Source organism: Thamnophis elegans, chromosome 7, assembly GCF_009769535.1.
Source record: "Thamnophis elegans isolate rThaEle1 chromosome 7, rThaEle1.pri, whole genome shotgun sequence".
In the NCBI taxonomy this organism is placed as follows: domain Eukaryota; kingdom Metazoa; phylum Chordata; class Lepidosauria; order Squamata; family Colubridae; genus Thamnophis; species Thamnophis elegans.
This window is the reverse complement of record NC_045547.1, coordinates 10,984,539-11,002,981: the sequence shown is the minus strand read 5'-3', so window position 1 is coordinate 11,002,981 and position 18,443 is coordinate 10,984,539.

The following is an 18,443-nucleotide window of genomic DNA, read 5'->3' as shown; positions in this document are numbered from 1 at the left end:
GCCATCTTAAACAACTTTCGTCCTGTCTCCAACCTTCCCTTTATCGGGAAGGTTGTCGAGAAGGTGGTGGCCTTTCAGCTTCAACGGGCCTTGGAGGAAGCTAGCTATCTTGACCCCTTCCAGTCCGGCTTCAGACCTGGTTACAGCACAGAAACCGCTTTGGTCGCATTGACCGATGATCTCTGGAGGGCCAGAGATGGAGGCTATGCGTCCATCCTGGTTCTCCTTGACCTCTCAGCGGCTTTCGATACCATCGACCATGGTATCCTTCTGCGACGACTGCGGGAGGTGGGAGTGGGAGGCACTGTTCTGCGGTGGTTCTCCTCCTACCTCTCGGACAGGTCGCAGTCGGTGTTGGTCGGGGGGCAGAGATCGTCCCTGAGGCCCCTAACATGTGGGGTACCTCAGGGTTCGGTCCTATCCCCCCTACTATTTAACATATACATGAAACCGCTGGGCGAGATCATTCGGAGGCACGGGATAAAATACCATCAATATGCGGACGATACGCAATTGTATCTGTCCGCCCCGTGCCAACTCAATGAAGCGGTGGACGTGATGAACCAGGGTTTGGAGGCCGTTAAGAACTGGATGAGTGCTAACAAACTGGTACTCAACCCGGATAAGACCGAGTGGCTGTTGTGCTTCCCCCCCAATAATTTGGCTAATACACCAACGCTTAGGCTGGGGGGTCAAATTTTATACCCCTCAGATAGGGTCCGCAACTTAGGAGTCCTCCTGGATCCACAGCTGACTTTTGATCACCAGCTGTCGGCTGTGACCAGGGGGGCATTTGCCCAGGTTCGCCTGGTCCACCAGTTGCGGCCCTACCTAGACCGGGGGGCTCTCACAACAGTCACTCGAGCCCTTGTGATCTCTAGACTGGAATACTGCAATGGGCTCTACATGGGGTTGCCCTTGAGGTGCATCCGGCGACTACAGCTAGTCCAAAATGCAGCCGCGCGAGTGATAGTGGGCGCACCGCGGTTCGCCCACGTTACACCTGTCCTCCGCGAGCTGCACTGGCTACCTGTTGGTCTCCGGGTGCGCTTCAGGATACTGATGACCATCTTTAAAGCACTCCATGGTAGTGGATCTGGGTACTTGAGAGACCGCCTTCTGCCGATTACCTCCCTAAATCGACCAATTAGATCGCACAGACTGGGCCTCCTCCGAATCCCATCTGCCAGTCAATGTCGACTGGCGACCACACGGAGGAGAGCCTTTTCTGTTGCTGCCCCGACCCTGTGGAACGAGCTCCCCATGGAGATCCGTACCCTCACCACTATCCAGACCTTCCGCGCAGCCCTCAAGATCTGGCTCTCCCAGCAGGCCTGGGGATAGGTTTCCAATTACCCGCCCGAGTGTTTGATTGCTGAATGAAAGTTGTGTTTTATTATTTTTTCTTTGTGCACATATTGTTTTGTTTCTGACCTTGCACCCCCCTCCCCTGTGGTTGTAAGCCGCCCTGAGTCCCCTCAGGGAAAAGGGCGGCATATAAATCCCAATAAACCTAAACCTAAACCTAAACCTAATTCATTCATATAGCACTGAAGTACTTTAGGGAGCTGGCCGTGGGAGGATGTTTTCTGCCTGACTAATATATTATACCTGGTTAACTCAATCCTTGCCAGCAAAATGAGCCATTCTGGTTAGGTAAAGCAATAATCAAGCATGTAACTAAAAAGAGCAGCATTTGCAGTGTGGGAAGAAATATGCATCTGGTTCAGTTCGAATCCTGGAGAAAGACACTGGAAACATGGAGGCTGATTGGAAAGAAGGTTTAATAATGAAAAGAACCACACGGATTCTGGGAAGCTGACCATATTGAGTTGAGAGTGAGGGGTTTTTAATACCTTCTTTAAGCTTTGCACTTGAGCCTCCTGTTCCTGTGCAAGAACATGTGTTCTATTGGCTGTTGTCAGACTCCCATGGGGCCATGTAGGTGTTGTGGCCCACCAGCAGCCAGTGGAGCTGGCAGCAGATCCAGACAGTGAGGAGGTTGGGGAGGAATATAGGCCAGACCTGGAGTCTGGGGAAGGATCTGATGAGGGCTCTGTGTCGAAGGCAGAGAGGGGCCAGAGCCGTATGCCAGTTATCAGCTGCCTTCAGAGTCAAATATCAGTGAGTCAGACGAACAGCTGGAGCCTGTTCCCAGTGTGTACATGTGCAAAGTGGCCAGACAAAGGAAACAGCTAAGGAACAGGGGTTGACTTGGGAGTAAGGCCACAGGTGGACAATGAATGGCCTCTCCCAGAAGAAATAAAAGAGGAGCAAAAGGGGAGTGGAGTGGAGTTTGCAGTTCGATTAATTGGTTCGTGACTCTCCGAGACTTCTTGCCAAGTTTTGCAGATATCGGCCTGGCAGCTCTCCAAGCCAGATAAAGTCTGTGACTTTAAATCCTCCCTTGAAAGACTTTGCTGTCTGTGAATGAGCAGAATTCGCATGAAATTAATAAAAGGGTTTTTTGTTGCGACCTGGGATTTGCTTCACGCTCTTGGGAAGCCTAGATCAGAAAGTAGGGGTTATGTAGGGGGCATAGCTGGCTCTACAGGCAAAGTACAAATCCTAGAGTTTTTTTTTCTAAACTAAGTTTGGTTGAAGTTTGGCCTGCTGATGCAATGCTTGTTTTCTGAAAGGGTGTTGGGCAATTCCTATTGTGGCTTAATGGCTTTTCCTGAAGGATAATCCCATCATTCTGGAGCTGAAGGTCTTTCGTTTTGTAGATAGGCTGGCCCAGTCTTTCTTAATGGGCACAAAATATCTTCTGGGGATGGGGCTATTAAGAGTGAATCTGCTTTCTGCCTCTAAAAAAATCCACGTTTCCATGGTTTTTGGAATGAAATATCTGCCGCTACCTAGGATCGAACTCACAGCCTCCTGATCATGAGGTGAGAACTCCACCTCTAGGCCACTGCACCATTCAGTTGCCCCGACTCCACCCTGGTGTAAAGGGATTACAGGGTCATTAAAGGTAAGAAGATAAAGGTTCCCCTTGCATATATGTGCTAGTTGTTCCCGACTCTAGGGGGCAGTGCTCATCTATATTTGAGAGCTGAAGAGCCAGCGCTGTCCGAAGACGTCTCCGGGGTCATGTGGCTGGCATGGCTAAATGCCGAAGGTGCACAGAATGCTATTACCTTCCCACCAAAGGTGGTTCCTATTTTTCTACTTGCAATTTTACATGCTTTCGAACTGCTAGGTTGGCAGAAGCTGGGAGAAGTAATGGGAGCTCACTCCATTATGCGGCACTAGGGATTCGAACCGCCAAACTGTTTAGGTGGCTCATCTTAGCCACTGAGCCACCTAAAAAGAGCCCACAAAAATTCATAAGTTGGATTGGCTGTTAAATAAATTGTTGTAAAGGCAGGACTCCCTACACGTCTGGTATTCATTAACTAATCACATTTCGATCCTTCTTGTTTGATCACTTGTGGTGACTGGGCCAGATTTTCATTCATTTTAGCTCCTCAAGAAGAACCCCTCTTAGACTGGAAGACAAGGACTGGCCAAAGTAATTCAATAAATGGTGCTGAATTTGGGTTTCCATCATCCAGGTTCAACGCCATTAACAACTACTGTGCATTGGCGCTAGCTCAGGATTCTTTCTTTTTAATTTAGCCCAGCTGTAAAATAGCTCCAAGTCAAACTGGACTCTTTGTCTGATTTACAAGCTCCCCATCCTTCAGCTCAAATATCGACTCTGTGTTTTCCTTCCTCCCCATCCCATTTTCAGGCTTTGGACGGGATCCTTGGTTTCTGACTTGGCTGTTCTTGGCTTCCAGCTCTTCCTTAGTGTTGATCGTGGGGCTGAGAGCAAAGAGGCAATCCGTAGGCCAACATCTGCATGTAGCTCTCAGATCCTTCTAGGACCATTGTCCCCACCACCACCACCACCCCCATGTTGGAGGATGGGAAAAATGGAGATCTTACACCTTGCTCTTTTGTCTCCTACGATTTCACCCTCAGTTATAGTTCCAAGAAGCCTAATAGCCAGGGGTGGGCTTCAAAAATTTCAGCAATGGGTTCTCTGCCTGGGTGCTGGGTGGGCGTGGCCATGGTGGGTGTGGCCATGCCAGCCTCCTGCACCATGAGGCGTTTTCGCCTTCCCCAGGCTCCAAAGGCTTTCCTCGAGCCTCTGGGAGGGTGAAAATGGCCTCTTCCAGGCTTCCAGGAGGCCCGTTTCCCCACCCTCCCTGACAGTGGTGGGTTCCTACAGGTTTGGACCAGTTTGGCCAAACCAAGAGTTTTTTTGGGGGGGAGCCTGGGTCACTGGAACTGTCAGCGACCCAGGCCTGCCACACCCCTGAACCGGTTCTGCCGGTGGTGCCTCCATCTTGTTTTTTGGTTTCTTGCACTGCGCATGCATGCACTGCGCACATCAAGCCCATGAGCAAACCAGCAGTACTGACTGACAGAACCAACCCCTGCTCCCCGAGCAGAGGTGGGTTCCTACCAGTTCGCACCAGTTTGGTAGAACCGGTTCGTCAAATCTACCGAACCGGTTAGAAGAGGTTCCACCAGAAAGCAGGCCACACCTACAGAAGAGGTTCCAAAAATTATTTGAAACCCACCACTGAAACACACACACACACACAAACACACACACACACACAGACACACAGAAAGAGAAAGAGAAAGAAAGGAAGAAAGAAAGAAGAAAGAAAGAAAAAGTGAGAGATGAAAGAAAAAAAGGAAAAAGGGACAGAGAGACAAAAGGAAGGAAAGAGAGAGAGGGGGGGGGGGAGAGAGAGAGAGAGAGAGAGAGAGAGAACACATGGCCGGTAAGCCACTCCCACCAGGTCACATGGCTGGCAAGCCACTCCCACAAAGGAGGCCACACCCACAGAATGGGTTCAAAATTTTTTCGAAACCCACCACTGTCCCCGAGCCTCTGTACTTACTTCCCATCCAAAATGGGCCGCGTGGAAACTCCTGGGAGGGGCAGGGTGGGGTGGGCGGGACCAGCCAGGGCCGGTCCGAGCCGGCCATAACATTAGCTGCGGGTTCTCCCGAACCCAGGCGAACCCATAGCAGCCCATCCCTGCTAATAACCACAGCAGAGAAGGGATGATAGGATCAGCAGAAAGGAATCGTTTTTAGACAGAACTCTGTAGAACGGAGAAATTGGCTACTACTAGTTGTGGCAATAGCAGCCAATTAGGGTGGTTTTCAAAGTGAGGGAGGGGGAACGGGCAGTTTCCTGGAGATTCTAGGTTTATGAACTTCCACTGCATTTGGCTGCTCACTATGACATAGAAAGCTGCGTTAGATGGACCTCCCCGGGGCCTGACATTCTTATAAAATATTTTCTGACTCAACAGTACTCAGCTCGGTGATTCAGAGATACTAGCAACCTCTTCAAAGCAATGATGTGGGGTTTTTGGGGGGGGGGGTTGCCTTGGGCTCACAAGTCTGTGATTCACTCTTTAGGATCCATCAATGTGACATAAGACATACAGTAGGTCAGCGATGACAAACCTTTTTTGGCTCGTGTGCCATAAGGGGGAGAGCGCAGGGGGGGTCATTCACGGATGTGCCGCACCCATAATGCAATGCACGATGCCCCCCCCCCCGTGTGCATGCATGCATGAAAGGCACTCCCCCCTTTTTTGCATGTTTTTTTCACCCTCCCCAGGCTCCAGAGGCTTTATAGGAGCCTGGGGAGGGCGAAAAGAGCCTCCTCTGCCCCCCCCCCCGCCCCGGAGGCTCTCCAGAGACCTCCAGGAGGCTTCCCTGAAGTCTCCAGAAGACTAAAAACGACCCTACGAGAAAACTGGAAGTCCGTTCCCAAACTTCTGGTTTGCCCATAGGGCCGTTTTTTGTGCTCCGGAGGCTTCAAGGAAGCTCCTGAAGCCTCCAGAGGGCCTCTGGGGGGTGGGGGTGGCAAAGGAGGCTCTTTTCGCCCTCCCCAGGCTCCTTTAGAGTCTCTGGAGCCTGGGGAGGGCGAAAAATGGCTTTAAAAAAGGCTGAACTCAGCTGGCCAGTGCGCACGGCCAGCTGACAGGGCAATGCCTTGTGTGCCCTGACAAATGGCTCTGTGTGCCATAGGTTCGCCATCCCGGTGGTAGGTTGTTCCGATATTTAAGGGGATGCCAGAAAGAAGAGGAGGGGAGGTCAACCCATTTTCCAAAGCACCAGAAGGGCAAGAGAAGACGCAATGGGTGGAAACCTATCAAGGAGAGAAGCAACTTAGAACTGAGGAGGAATTTCCTGACAGTTAGAACAATTAATCAGTGGAACAGAAGTTGCCTCCAGAAGTTGTGAATGCCCCAACACTGGAAGTCTTTAAGATGTTGGATAGCCATTTGTCTGAAGTGGTGTAGGGTTTCCTGCCTAGGCAGGGGGTTGCACTAGAAGACTTCCAACGTCCCTTCCAACTCTGCTTTCCATTACTCCATTAACATCTCATAGGGCCCAAACCCAGGACCCTGGATTTAATTGACAAGGAATAGGGTATCAGTTAAATACAAACACTCCTCAACTTACAACTACAATTGAGCCATAAATTTCTGTTATTAAGTAAGGCAGTTGGTAAGTGGGTTTAACTCTATTTTACAACTTTTTTGCTATGGTTGTTAAGTGAATCACTGCAGCTGTTAAGTGAACCATGTGGTCATTAAGCAAATCTGATTTCCCCCCATAGCTTTTGCCCCCCAAAAACCAGCTGGGAAGGTTACACATGGTAATCGCATGAGGATGCCAGGACATTGCAACTGTCACAAGTACATGCCAGTTGCCAAGCCTCCAAACTTGGATCACGTGGCCATGGGGTTGTTGCAATATCCTTCAATAAGTGTGAAAACCAGTTCATAAACCACTTTGGTAACTTTGAACGGTCACTAAATGAATGGTTGTAAGTCGAGGACTACCTGTATTAGGAAGAATCCAAGAGTTCAAGCTGTTTCACAGAAAATAGAGTTAGAACAATTAATCAGTGGAACAACTTGCCTCCAGAAGTTATGAATGCTCCAATACTGAGAGTTTTTAAGAAGATGTTGGATAACCATTTGTCTGAAGTGGTGGAGGGTTTCCTGCCTGACCAGAAGGGGTTGGACTAGAAGACCTCCAAGCTCCCTTCCAACTCTGTAATTCTTTTCTATTTCTATTCTATTCTATTTTCTATTCTATTTGTTTCTGTTTTAATTCTATTCTATTTTCTATTCTATTATTTGTTTCTGTTTTCATTCTGTTCTATTTTCTATTCTATTATTTGTTTCTGTTTTCATTCTATTCTATTCTATTCTATTCTATTCTATTCCACTCCAACGCCAACGCCAATGCCAACTCCATTCCATTGCATTGCATTATTTGTTTCTGTTTCTGTTTTTATTCTATTCTATTCTATTCTATTCTATTCTATTCTATTCCACTCCACTCCACTCCACTCCACTCCAACTCCAACTGCCAACTGCCAACTGCCAACGCCAACTCCATTCCATTCCATTGCATTATTTGTTTCTGTTTCTGTTTTAATTCTATTCTATTCTATTCCACTCCAACTCCAACCGCCAACGCCAACTCCAACTCCATTCCATTCCATTCCATTCTATTATTTGTTTCTGTTTCTGTTTTAATTCTATTCTACTCTATTCTAAAAATTAATTTCAATTAGAATTCTACTAGCAGAGACTGGGTAACCCCCTATCAAGGTAGCTGTACCAAAGGATGCGACTTAAATAACCTGAAGATTCTTTGACGTACTCTGCCTGTACGAGTCCACCTGTGACCCAACTGAAGGGAACAAGAACATATATCTCCCAGAAACCCCCTTTTGGGTCTGTTTGCTTTTGTGTAAATTGCAAATTGGTAATTTGGGCTCCTCAACTGAGTGTCCCGGAATGAGTTCACTCATGCAATTTTTTTTCCTAAACGCTCCTAGAGGAGCCCTTGAGAGAAACGTAGCCAAACAAAGCCACAGTCAGGCCTATAAACTGTAAAATTTCACTCCGAGGGAAGCAATAAATAACCCGAATATCAGATTGCAAGAAACCCGCCGGTTGGAGAGGGCTTTACACTTGAGCTTCCAATTGCCTTTTTGGTGCGCAGTTACAAAACACTCATGCAAGCTGGAGTTTATAGATGGCCTTGAGAGGATAAATACACAGGGAGACATTCTGAGAAAGTGGAATAGGTTCAGGCCAGATTGAGACGGACGCCTGCTCGCTTTCTTCCTCTGTACTTTCTCTGCCAGTTTGTGCATTTGGGAGAATCAAATTTTCTGGCCCTTTCAGGCAGGAAGATAAGAACTTTGAATAAGAATTATATGTGTGTCTACAAGAAAAAAAAATACCCATGTAATTACAAAACTGGAAGGAACCACAAGGTCCTGTACTTTTGCCAGATGGTGTACGTTGACAGCAGAGCTTCTAATATACCAGGGTTCAGCAACTTTAAACACTCAAAGAGCTACAAAGGTCCTAACCGGAAGCTTCCTGTTCAATTCTGGAGCTGACCAGAAGTGAAGTTCCCTCACCATAGAATTTCCTATCGTGGCATCCTTTTTCTTCTATTGTCCTAACCAAAAGCCCTATTGTCAGCACCTCTCCATTAGATAATTAGGAAAGAAGACCACGAGACTCCATGTGTAGAAATCAAGTGTACTTTTACTAATTATAAATGATTAAAGGCATAGCGAAGCGAAGTCTGATTATTTAGGCGCGAAAGCAATTTATATATAGAATAGCCCATTCCCCACCCCTTGGCAGCACAGCTACAGTCCAATCATAATTCTCCCAAGTGTCAGGTGTGAGATAACTTCAAAAGGCATCATGAAGATGGAATGTCAGTGCCGTTAGTCCTGGCGGGAAGCTCCTACGCAGGCGTAGTCAGACAGGCAGCTGAACTCCAGAACCTTCCTCCAGCACAATGAGGAACCCCTCCCCAATACCATGCCCTTCCTCCCCGTTTCATGGCAGTCGAAGCAACAGCAAAGCAGAGGCTGACACCTATCAATTGTGGCACTGACCAGCAATAGGGAGCCGCAGCAGAGGGATGAAAGAGCCACATGCGGCTCCAGAGCCGCAAGTTGCTGACTCCTGTAATATACAGTAAACCCCTTTCCCCCTTTTGGTTTAAGATTTTCTCAGTAAATTCCTAGGATTTCCAGAACTGCGAGCTTAAAATCTGGCAATGCAAATAGACCTCGACTTTGTTCAAAGTTACAATGAAAAAAAAAGTGATTTATGACCGATTTGGACACTTACAACCGTTGTGGCATCCCCACATGTGATCAAAAATTCGACAATTGTTCAACTGACTCACATTTATGATGGTTGCTGTGTCCCAGGGGTCGAGACATCCCCTTTTATGACTTTCTGACAAGCAAAGCCAAGAGGGGAAGCCAGATTCGTTTCACCCCAGTTTGACTCATTTAACAACTACCCTGATTCACTTAACAACTGTAGCAAGGAAGGTCACAAAATGGGGCAAACTCACTTAACAAATGTTTCGCTTAGCAACAGAAATTTTGCACTCAGTTGTGGTTGTAAGTCGAGGACTATCTGGACCAGAATAGGGTGGCCAAGTGTTTGCTTGGGGCTGGGGTTGGATGTCAAAAAGAAATCAAGATAATGTCCAAAACCCACAACCAAAGCCCCTCCCCTCTTTTTGTAGATTATGCAATGATGATGTTCATCATCATCATCATTGTTGGGAGTATACTCCTAGTGTTGGGTAGGCAATGTAGCTTCATATACAATACCAAATGGTCGATGTTGCTTTAAATGGGTGAATGTACTTAACTGTAATTAACTTTACAATCAAATGTAATTAACTTTGCAATAAGAGGGAGTCAGAAAATCTCTCTCTCTCTCTCTCTCTCTCTCTCTCTCTCTCTCTCTCTCTCTCTCTCTCTCTCTCTCTCTCTCTCTCTCTCTCTCTCTGCTTGTCCTATGCTTGATAACTACTTGCTTGCTTGATGACTGGAACATGAACTGCGACTGTAAGCAATTGTTTGTTCTTTGAATTGTGTTTGGACAAATACCTACTATCACTGCTTGTGAAGCTATTATTAGTAGTAAAGCTACTTGTTCTTACTAGCAGTGTCTGAGACTCCATTCTACTTCTAGCAACGTTCCTTCTCTCTAGCTGTATATTCCGCTGCGCTACTTTCTGTCTCCCAACAGAGATACCCCTAACAATCATCATCATCATCATCATTCAGTCATAGCCAACTCTCCACGTCTTCTGATTTGTCACTACTTCTGTGAGTTACTCTATGCCCGTGATGGTGAACTTAAGGCACACAGAGCCATCTCTGAGACGACGCGAGCCGTTGCCCTCTGTCAGCTCTAGTGTGCATGCGCGTGCTGGCCAGCTGATTTCCGGCCTCTCCGGAGGGCCGGGGGAGGCTGTTTTCACCCTCCCCAGGCTCCAGGAAAGCCTCCGGAGACCGCGGAGGGTGAAAAAAGGGCATACCAGGCTTTTTCACCTTCCCCAGGCTCTGGAGGCTTTCCTGGAGCCTGGGGAGGGCGAAAACAACCTCCCCCGGCTGCCTGGAGGAAATACCAAGCTCAGCTTGGAAGCGAGCAGTGTGGTGTGCGTGGGGGGGGGGGAAAGCATGTGGGGGAGGGGTTGTCGCACATGCGCATGTGGGGGCATGCTTTGCATCATGGGTGCCAGCAAGAGCATGCACTATCGCATGAGTGTGCTCGTACGTTTGGTACCCAACAATGAAAAGGTTAGCCATTACTGCTCTATGCTCAGGCTGGTATCAGCTTTGATGGTATCCAGCCACCGTGTTTTTCGGCGGCCTGATTTCCTTTTACCACTAACTTTTCCAAACACAATTGCTTTCTCCAAGGAATTCCTCCACACTGACATGGCCAAAATAAGTGAGTTTTATGATTGTTGCCTTCCAGGGACATGTCTGGGGTTATGCGTTCCACTACTTACTTGTTAGTCATCTTTGCTTGTCCGAGGAATATGCAGGAGCCTTCTCTAGCAACCACAGCTCAAACGAGTCAATTTTCCTTCTTGTCATGCTTTTTTTAAGGTCCAGCTTTCACCATGCTAGGTAGCTATGGGAAGGGGTGGGATCCTACCGGTTTTGCTGAGTGCGCGTGTGCAGTTTAGAGACTACTAACCTTCCGGATTGCTGCTTGGGAAGGAAAACAGCTGAGTCGCAGTAATCCATATGTTGAAGCGACTCAGCTAAGAAGATAAAGGTAGGTAAAGCGCAAGAGTGGGCAGGTGGGTCCACTTGCTCGTGGGAGAGAACCGGTTCGCTCCCAGCTGATCTTCGGAGCTATAGTTCGCCCGAACCGGTCTGAACTAATAGAATCCCACCCCTGGCTGTTGTGGCCCAGCAGGTGCTGTTGGAGCTGCCACCAGACTCCTACAACGAAGGGCCCTATGAGTCGGCTCAGGAGGATGTGGAGGACCCTAGACAGGGTTCTGACTCCGAGTAGGGCGCAGAGAGGCTGGTTGGCCACCAGGAGGCACCTGAGCCTTGGACCAGTGGGGAGGAGACAAGGGAGAGTGAGCCGGAGGCCAGTAGTGAGTTGTTCCTGGATGCACGCCATCGAAGAGTTACTAGGTGTCAGGAACAATTACGCAATTACAGGAGGTAATTGCGCTCAGCTGGTGGTCATTAGGCTCCTTTCCAGACTATAAAAAGGCTACTTGTGCACACGGCCCTCTTTGCAGAAGTCAACATAGAATCAAATGTCAGAGAACTTTGTGTGAGCTTGGCAGGCTGGATTGCTGCCAAGCCTTATCTGTGTTTATTGCTGCCCAAGTTAATTAAATACTGTAATTTATCTCTGGCTCGGAGTGTGCTTTGGTGTGGAACGAGGGGGGTCAGAACATCTGAATATGAGAGTTTGATTATACAGTCCTGGCCACCATCTTGAATTTTTGATGCTCTTTTCCTCTCTTGGACAGCTTTGGATGTCGTCTTATAAACCAGGTTCTTGCCAACTTCTTTACCTAGAGAAAATCTAGCCCAACCATTCAACACCATCCTTCTGATTTCTGGACTCAATCATATTCCGATCATCATATTTTAGGATGATGTTGGATGATTATATTTACTTCACCACAGGGGGGAAAAAGGAAGGCCTGTTTCAGATAAACATTACAGGAACAGACTGGAATGTTTCCATCGCATTTGCTTTTGGCTACATTTGTTATTTTCTTTTACTGTAAAAATGCACTTGCTAACTTCTGGCTCTTCTTAGCATAAAGAGATAAGACATTGCAGCCGAGCAAGTCTTTATAATACAGAGTCTAGCACAGGCGGCCGTCTCTATTTTTCCATGTTTGCGGACAAAAACATTCCTCTGAATTTTTACAGGAGGGAAGCCAAACCCTAGGCTGTGGCAATTGCATCAGAGTCAACCTCTGCTCTGTGGTTCTTCTTCCCAGCCAATTGGGTCTGTTGCAGCAGATTGAGTTTTGTAATCTACTTACGAAAGACCAGGACTCGATACCACGAAGGTGAGAGAAACAGGTTTATTTGATGCATCGAGTTCAGCGTGTTCACACACCAAAATCTGAACTGCCTGGGCTCTGCCCAGGATGCTACTTTTATGCCGTGTTCCACACTGTGCATTCTCAAGGCATTTCCATAGTTTCCTTTTTTAGTTTAGTTTCCTTTATTTGTATGCCGCCCTTTTCCCTGGGGGGACTCAGGGCGGCGGCTCACAATTCAAAAAGGGGGGGGGAAGACAAACAGTAGACAATACAACATGTTAAAAAAAGAGCACAACAGTCACACAGTTCGGGTGGGGCTACAATCTTAACCCCAGGCCAGCCGGGACAGCCAGATCTTTAAAGCGGCGCGGAAGGACTGGAGGGTGGTGAGGGTCCAAATCTCCACGGGGAGTTCGTTCCAAAGGGTCGGAGCAGCCACCGAGAAGGCTCTCCTCCGGGTAGTTGCCAGTCTGCACTGGCTGGAAGATGGAATTCGGAGGAGGCCTAATCGATGCGATCGTATTGGTCTAGTGGAGGTAATTGGCAGTAGGCGGTCTCTCAAGTACCCAGACCATACACGAGACCAACATGACATTTCAAAAAGGGGCAGTTCATTTGGAATGTTACAGAGTTTTTACCTCTGTTCTATCTCTCACCCACGCCTGGCTTCCTGTGCCCCTCCTTTATAGGGTCTTGCCACACTGTTCAGCCCTATTTTTAATACTTATGAGGAAGTTGGAGAGAAAGTTCACTCCAGCTAAAAGTCAACTTTGGAACTCCAGAGCACTAGAATGAAAAGCCAAGCTAATATGAATTTACAAGGTCCATTCTATTAAGACCACCTAACCTGGCCAGCCACTGGTGGGTTTACCTGTGCACCCCCTCCTGCATCAGGTCTGTACTTAAAAGTAGGATCCATCAACCTTTCTTCTGAACAGCTGCCCCATTGGGTCCTTGAGAATCCCAGGGATGGCCAAATATATGCGGGCATTCTTGTTACGTCATATTGCGTAAGTGAGCCATGAAGCAATTTGTGTTGTTGTTTTTGGAATGGTGTGTGGAAAGGGGAAAGGTGTCCCTAGGGGAAACATATGGCCTTGGATAGTGTTGGACTCAGTCGCACAACCCAACACTAGGAAAGGTTGATGGGAATACAATTCAGTGACATCTGCAGAGCTGCAAGTTTCCTATCCTGGATTTAGCTAATGAGTCCTTGGCTTTATTCAATAGGGACATAGTGGCTTGGCAAATTAACAAAACCCATGTCTGTTAATGAACCAGCAAACCAGTACTGTTTCCACTGTGTGATATATAACACCTTTGGATGTAGTAGTTAGAAATTGGGAGTCTATGAATTCTGATCCTGCCTTAGGCACAAAATCAGCTGGTTTTGGCCAGTCACTTTATCTCAGCCCAAGGAAAGAGGCAATGGCAATTAACTTCTGAAAAACTTGCCAAGTAAACTGCACAGATTTGTTCAGGAATTCACAAGGGGGCAACCCAGGGTGAAATTCAGCAGGTTCTGACAGGTTCTGGAGAACCCGTAGCGAAAATTGTGAGTGGTTCAGAGAACCGGCAAATACCAGCTCTGGCTGGCCCCAGAGTGGGGAGGGAATGGGGATTTTGCAGTATCCTTCCCCTGCCACGCCCACCAAGCCAGGCCCACAGAACCGGTAGTAAAAAAAAGAAAGACACACAGAGAGAGAAAGGAAGAAAGGAAGATAGAAAGAAAGGAAAGGAAGAAAAAAAGAAAGAAATTAATGGATATGGATCCCCCTTTAGAGATATAGGAGAAGAAATTGGTAAAATATTACCATGTCATCACTCAGTACTGTGTTCCAGATTGCATGCAAATGTTGCATGTTTGGCTGGGCATGGAAATTACATCTGCTGCAGATGTTTCCATTTTACATACTGAAAACTTGACCCCGAGGAAAAGAAAGCAGGCTATGTGTTTGGCTTACATGTGTTCATTTTGGAAAGGGGTAAACTCACCATGCTATCAGCCAGATCCCATAATGCTGTAGCAATGCTAGCTGGGAATTATCAAACTTGAAGTCCCGGGAAATTTAGAAAGGGCTAGGCTGGAAAGCCATGGTTTTAACCTACCATTATATATATATAGTCTTCTGTATATTTCAGGCCTGATGATAATAGAGAGAAGCGTGCAGTTCAATAATAAAAGAAATTCTTCTCCGCTACTTTTTCATTAAGTTGCATTAAGGCAAAGTAGGACTTTAGAACACTTTCATGGAAGGAAATCAATCTAAGTTCTTTGTTAGGTATATCTCCTGCCAATGGTAAAATTCAATTTTTTTTACTACCGGTTCTGTGGGCATGGCTTAGTGGGTTTGGCATGGCTTGGTGGGCCTGGCTTGGCATGGCAGGTGTGGCTTAGCAGGCGTGGCTGGGGAACGATACTGCAAAATCTCCATTTCCACCCCACTCCTGGGGGAAGGATACTGTAAAATCCCCATTCCCTCCCCACCCCACTAACCTGCTTTCCAGCTCCATTCTGTGCAGGTCAACAAAAGAAGACCCAGCCCGAGCAGCTGGAGGCAGCAAATAGATGGGGGCGTGGCCAGCCAGAGGTGGTTTTTGCCGGTTCTCCGAACTACTCAAAAATTTTGCTACCGGTTTGCCAGAACCGGTCAGAACCAGCTGAATACCACCTCTGGCCCTTGGCCAGTGCTAGGCCGCAGCCTATTTAGAACTGGCCTGCAGAAACAGTGGGCAAGCAACCCTTTCTCAACTAACCCCATCACTCAGATCTCTTCTGCCATTTTTATTCTTAGCAAATTAAAAACTCTACAAGGTTATTTTCACTGCTGATATTCTAGAGAAAAATGTCTCTGTGTGTGTGTGTGTCTGTGTGTGTGTGTTGACTATTGAGCCATCTGAGTGGAGTAGTAGGGGAAAAAAAATCAAACATCCAGATCTACAAGAAATGCATTTTTAAAAAGATTCCCTACTTCTTTCTTCTTCATCTTCTTCTTCTGATCTGTTATAAAAAGCAATAATCAGGACCAGCTGAACCATTTCAAAGAAATCCTTGGAAATGTGGAAAATATTATTGCACCTTTGTCAGCACTCAGCAGGGCTGAAGAGGAAATAGAAATAAAACAAATGGAGTTAGAAAACATTCATTGTCTTAACCATTCTCTTCCTGTATGGCTGAATACATCACACACATGGCCATCAGATGTAGCGTTCATGTTTGTTAGGAATATAATCTAACGGTTGGGTTGGCAATATATAAATCATGTAACAATGTTGTACAATAAACAGCTGTCTGTATACGGTATTGCGTATCAGCACCAACTCTTCTTTAGCTACATCTGGTACACTCTGGGGCCATAACCAGTGTTAGGTAAGCTCCCCATTGGGAGAGTGAGTGCGTTCAGAGAAATGTTGTGAGAGTTGTGTTGGAGAACACACAAACCAGCATACAGAGACGCTGCAGTTTAAATAGGCTTTTACTTTCCTGGAAATAGAAGTATCAGTGTCCATCAAACAGTCCAAGTCATACACGGATAAGACAGTCACTCATCAATGTCTTTCAGTTAAGGGATAATCCAAATAATATAGTCCAGTATCATATAATCAGTTCAGTACTCAAAGTTTGCTAACAGTTGCAAAACTTACAATAGCTCACGGCACTTTCTAACTGCCACCTTCCAAAACACTCAGATCAGATCAGCCCAGCATCTAACAAACAGAGAGCTAACAGTCATTCTGGCTCCCTCTTATGGCCAATTGAGGAAACAGGAACCAATCACATTTTACAGCATGATTTAAAGAAACAGTTACAACATTGTTACATGATTTATATATTGCCAACCCAACCGTTAGATTATATTCCTAACAGTCCACCATACGTTGCAGTAAACTCTCATCCAGGAAATATACAATAATTCTGTTGCATTCTTTCCCACTGTAAAGCACATCTGGCTTTCTGGTCCAAAGCATTTCATAGCTAGTGATCTTCCCCTGGATCAGTGAGGTCCTGCAATATAGTTTCATGATGAATTTAAGAAAGCAACCATCTAGGTAGTCTTGAATGCATGTGATATTTGTTTGTGTTGGACATAGTTCTCCAGATGATTGGCTTCAACTGCCAACATCTCTTCCCCACTGACCTCGTTGGCTGAGTTGATGAGAAGGACTAGAGGTGACACATTCCAATAGTTGAGGGGCTGCCACTAAGAAGAGAGGGGGGGAGGTCAACCTATTTTCCAAAGCACCTTCAGGCAGGACAAGAAGCAATGGATGGAAAGTAATTGAGAGAACCAATCTAGAACTAAGGAGAAATTTCCTGACAGTGAGAACAATTAACCATGGAACAGTTTTCCTTCAAAAGTTGTGGGTGCTCCAACACTGGAAGTTTTTAAAGAAAGGATTGGACAACCATTTGTCTGAAATGGTATAGGGCACTGATCCTCAAACTACGGCCCGTGGGCGAGATACGGCCCACCAATGCAAAGTATCCGGCCTGTGGAGTGGTCGGATTCAGCCCCGTCCCTTAAGGTTGGCCTTACCTTCCAGCGAGCATCTACTCTATCTGCACTTCAGGTTAGTTGTTTCACCGGTTGAGCTGCACTTCTGATCAGACTGCTGCTGCCGAAGATGAGGCCGAAAGGTGCTGGGGAGGACCAGCTGATTGAGGGGTGGATCTCGCCCATACGTGATCCAGGGCTGGTGGGTGAATAGGGAAGGGGCTGCTGCTGGCTTGAAAAACAGCTCTGCTTGTAAAGACAGCAAGGACAAAGGGAATTAGTTGTCCATTAATTTCTTTCTTTTTTCTTTTTCTTTCTTTCTTTCTTTTCTTTCTTTCTATCTTCCTTCCCATCTCTCTCTCTGTCTCTCTCTCTCTCTCTCTTTTTTACTACCGGTTCTGTGGACCTGGCTTGGTGGGTTGATTGAGAGTAAAGCCACAGGTGGACGGTGAATGGCCCCTCCCATGGGAAATAAAGAGAAGCAAAAGGGGAGTGGGCTTTTGCAGGAAGCAATTTGTTCATTTCAGGAGGGTGAAGATCTGTCCGTGAATCTCCGAGAATCTGCCAAGTCTTTCCTTGCATAGCATTTCATTTGGAAAATATTGACATGGCAGCTTTCCAAGCTAGATAAGATCTGTGGTCATAACTTCACCTTTGAAAGACTGTCCACCAGGCCTTTGCTGAATGTAAATGAGAGGAATTCACATTCGCTTAATAAAAGGGGTTTTGTCGGGACTAGGACTCTGCTTCATGCTCTTTGGGGAAGCCTAGCTCAGAACAGAAAGCACTATGAAGTGGTATAGAGCCAAGGTGGCGCAGTGGTTAGAGTGCTGTTACTGCAGCCACTTCAGCTGACTGTTATCTGCAGTTTGGCTGTTCAAATCTCACTGGCTCAGGGTTGACTCAGCCTTCCATCCTTCCGAGGTGGGTAAAATGAGGACCCAGATTGTGGGGGCGATATGCTGACTCTGTAAACCGCTTAGAGAGGGCTGAAAGCCCTATGAAGCGGTATATAAGTCTAACTGCTATTGCTATTGCTAAGTTCAACTGGAATGAGTTGAACTGGAGTGCTATTCGAAGAAAGTATCACTGCAAGAAACGAAGGAACCAGCAATCCATTTTCTTAAAAGGGCTTCAGATCATTGCTTGTGGCCTAACCACATAAACAAGGACTTCCTGCACTGGAAATAGTCTTCAGATGATCCATTGAATTGTTCCTAATTAGCCGGAAACGAGTCTTTTGGGTTTGAATCAAATGAGACACAGGGGCAGGAAGTTGTTCACATGGCATAATTCACTAGTTGCTTATCAATACTTCCTGCTAATTTAATGACGTTTCCTTTGGGGCTTCCTGATGTTCCTGAGTTTTCAAGGCCCCGTCTTCCAATTTCAGCCCAGAAAGCTGGAATGTTTCCAGTAGGAGGGATTGCAGATAATAGACAACCTGGATCTATTCTGTTATTTTTCCTCTTTTAATGTAAAGTTGAAACAGCTAATTCTGGAAAAAGAAACAGAGGGAGAAGATATCCT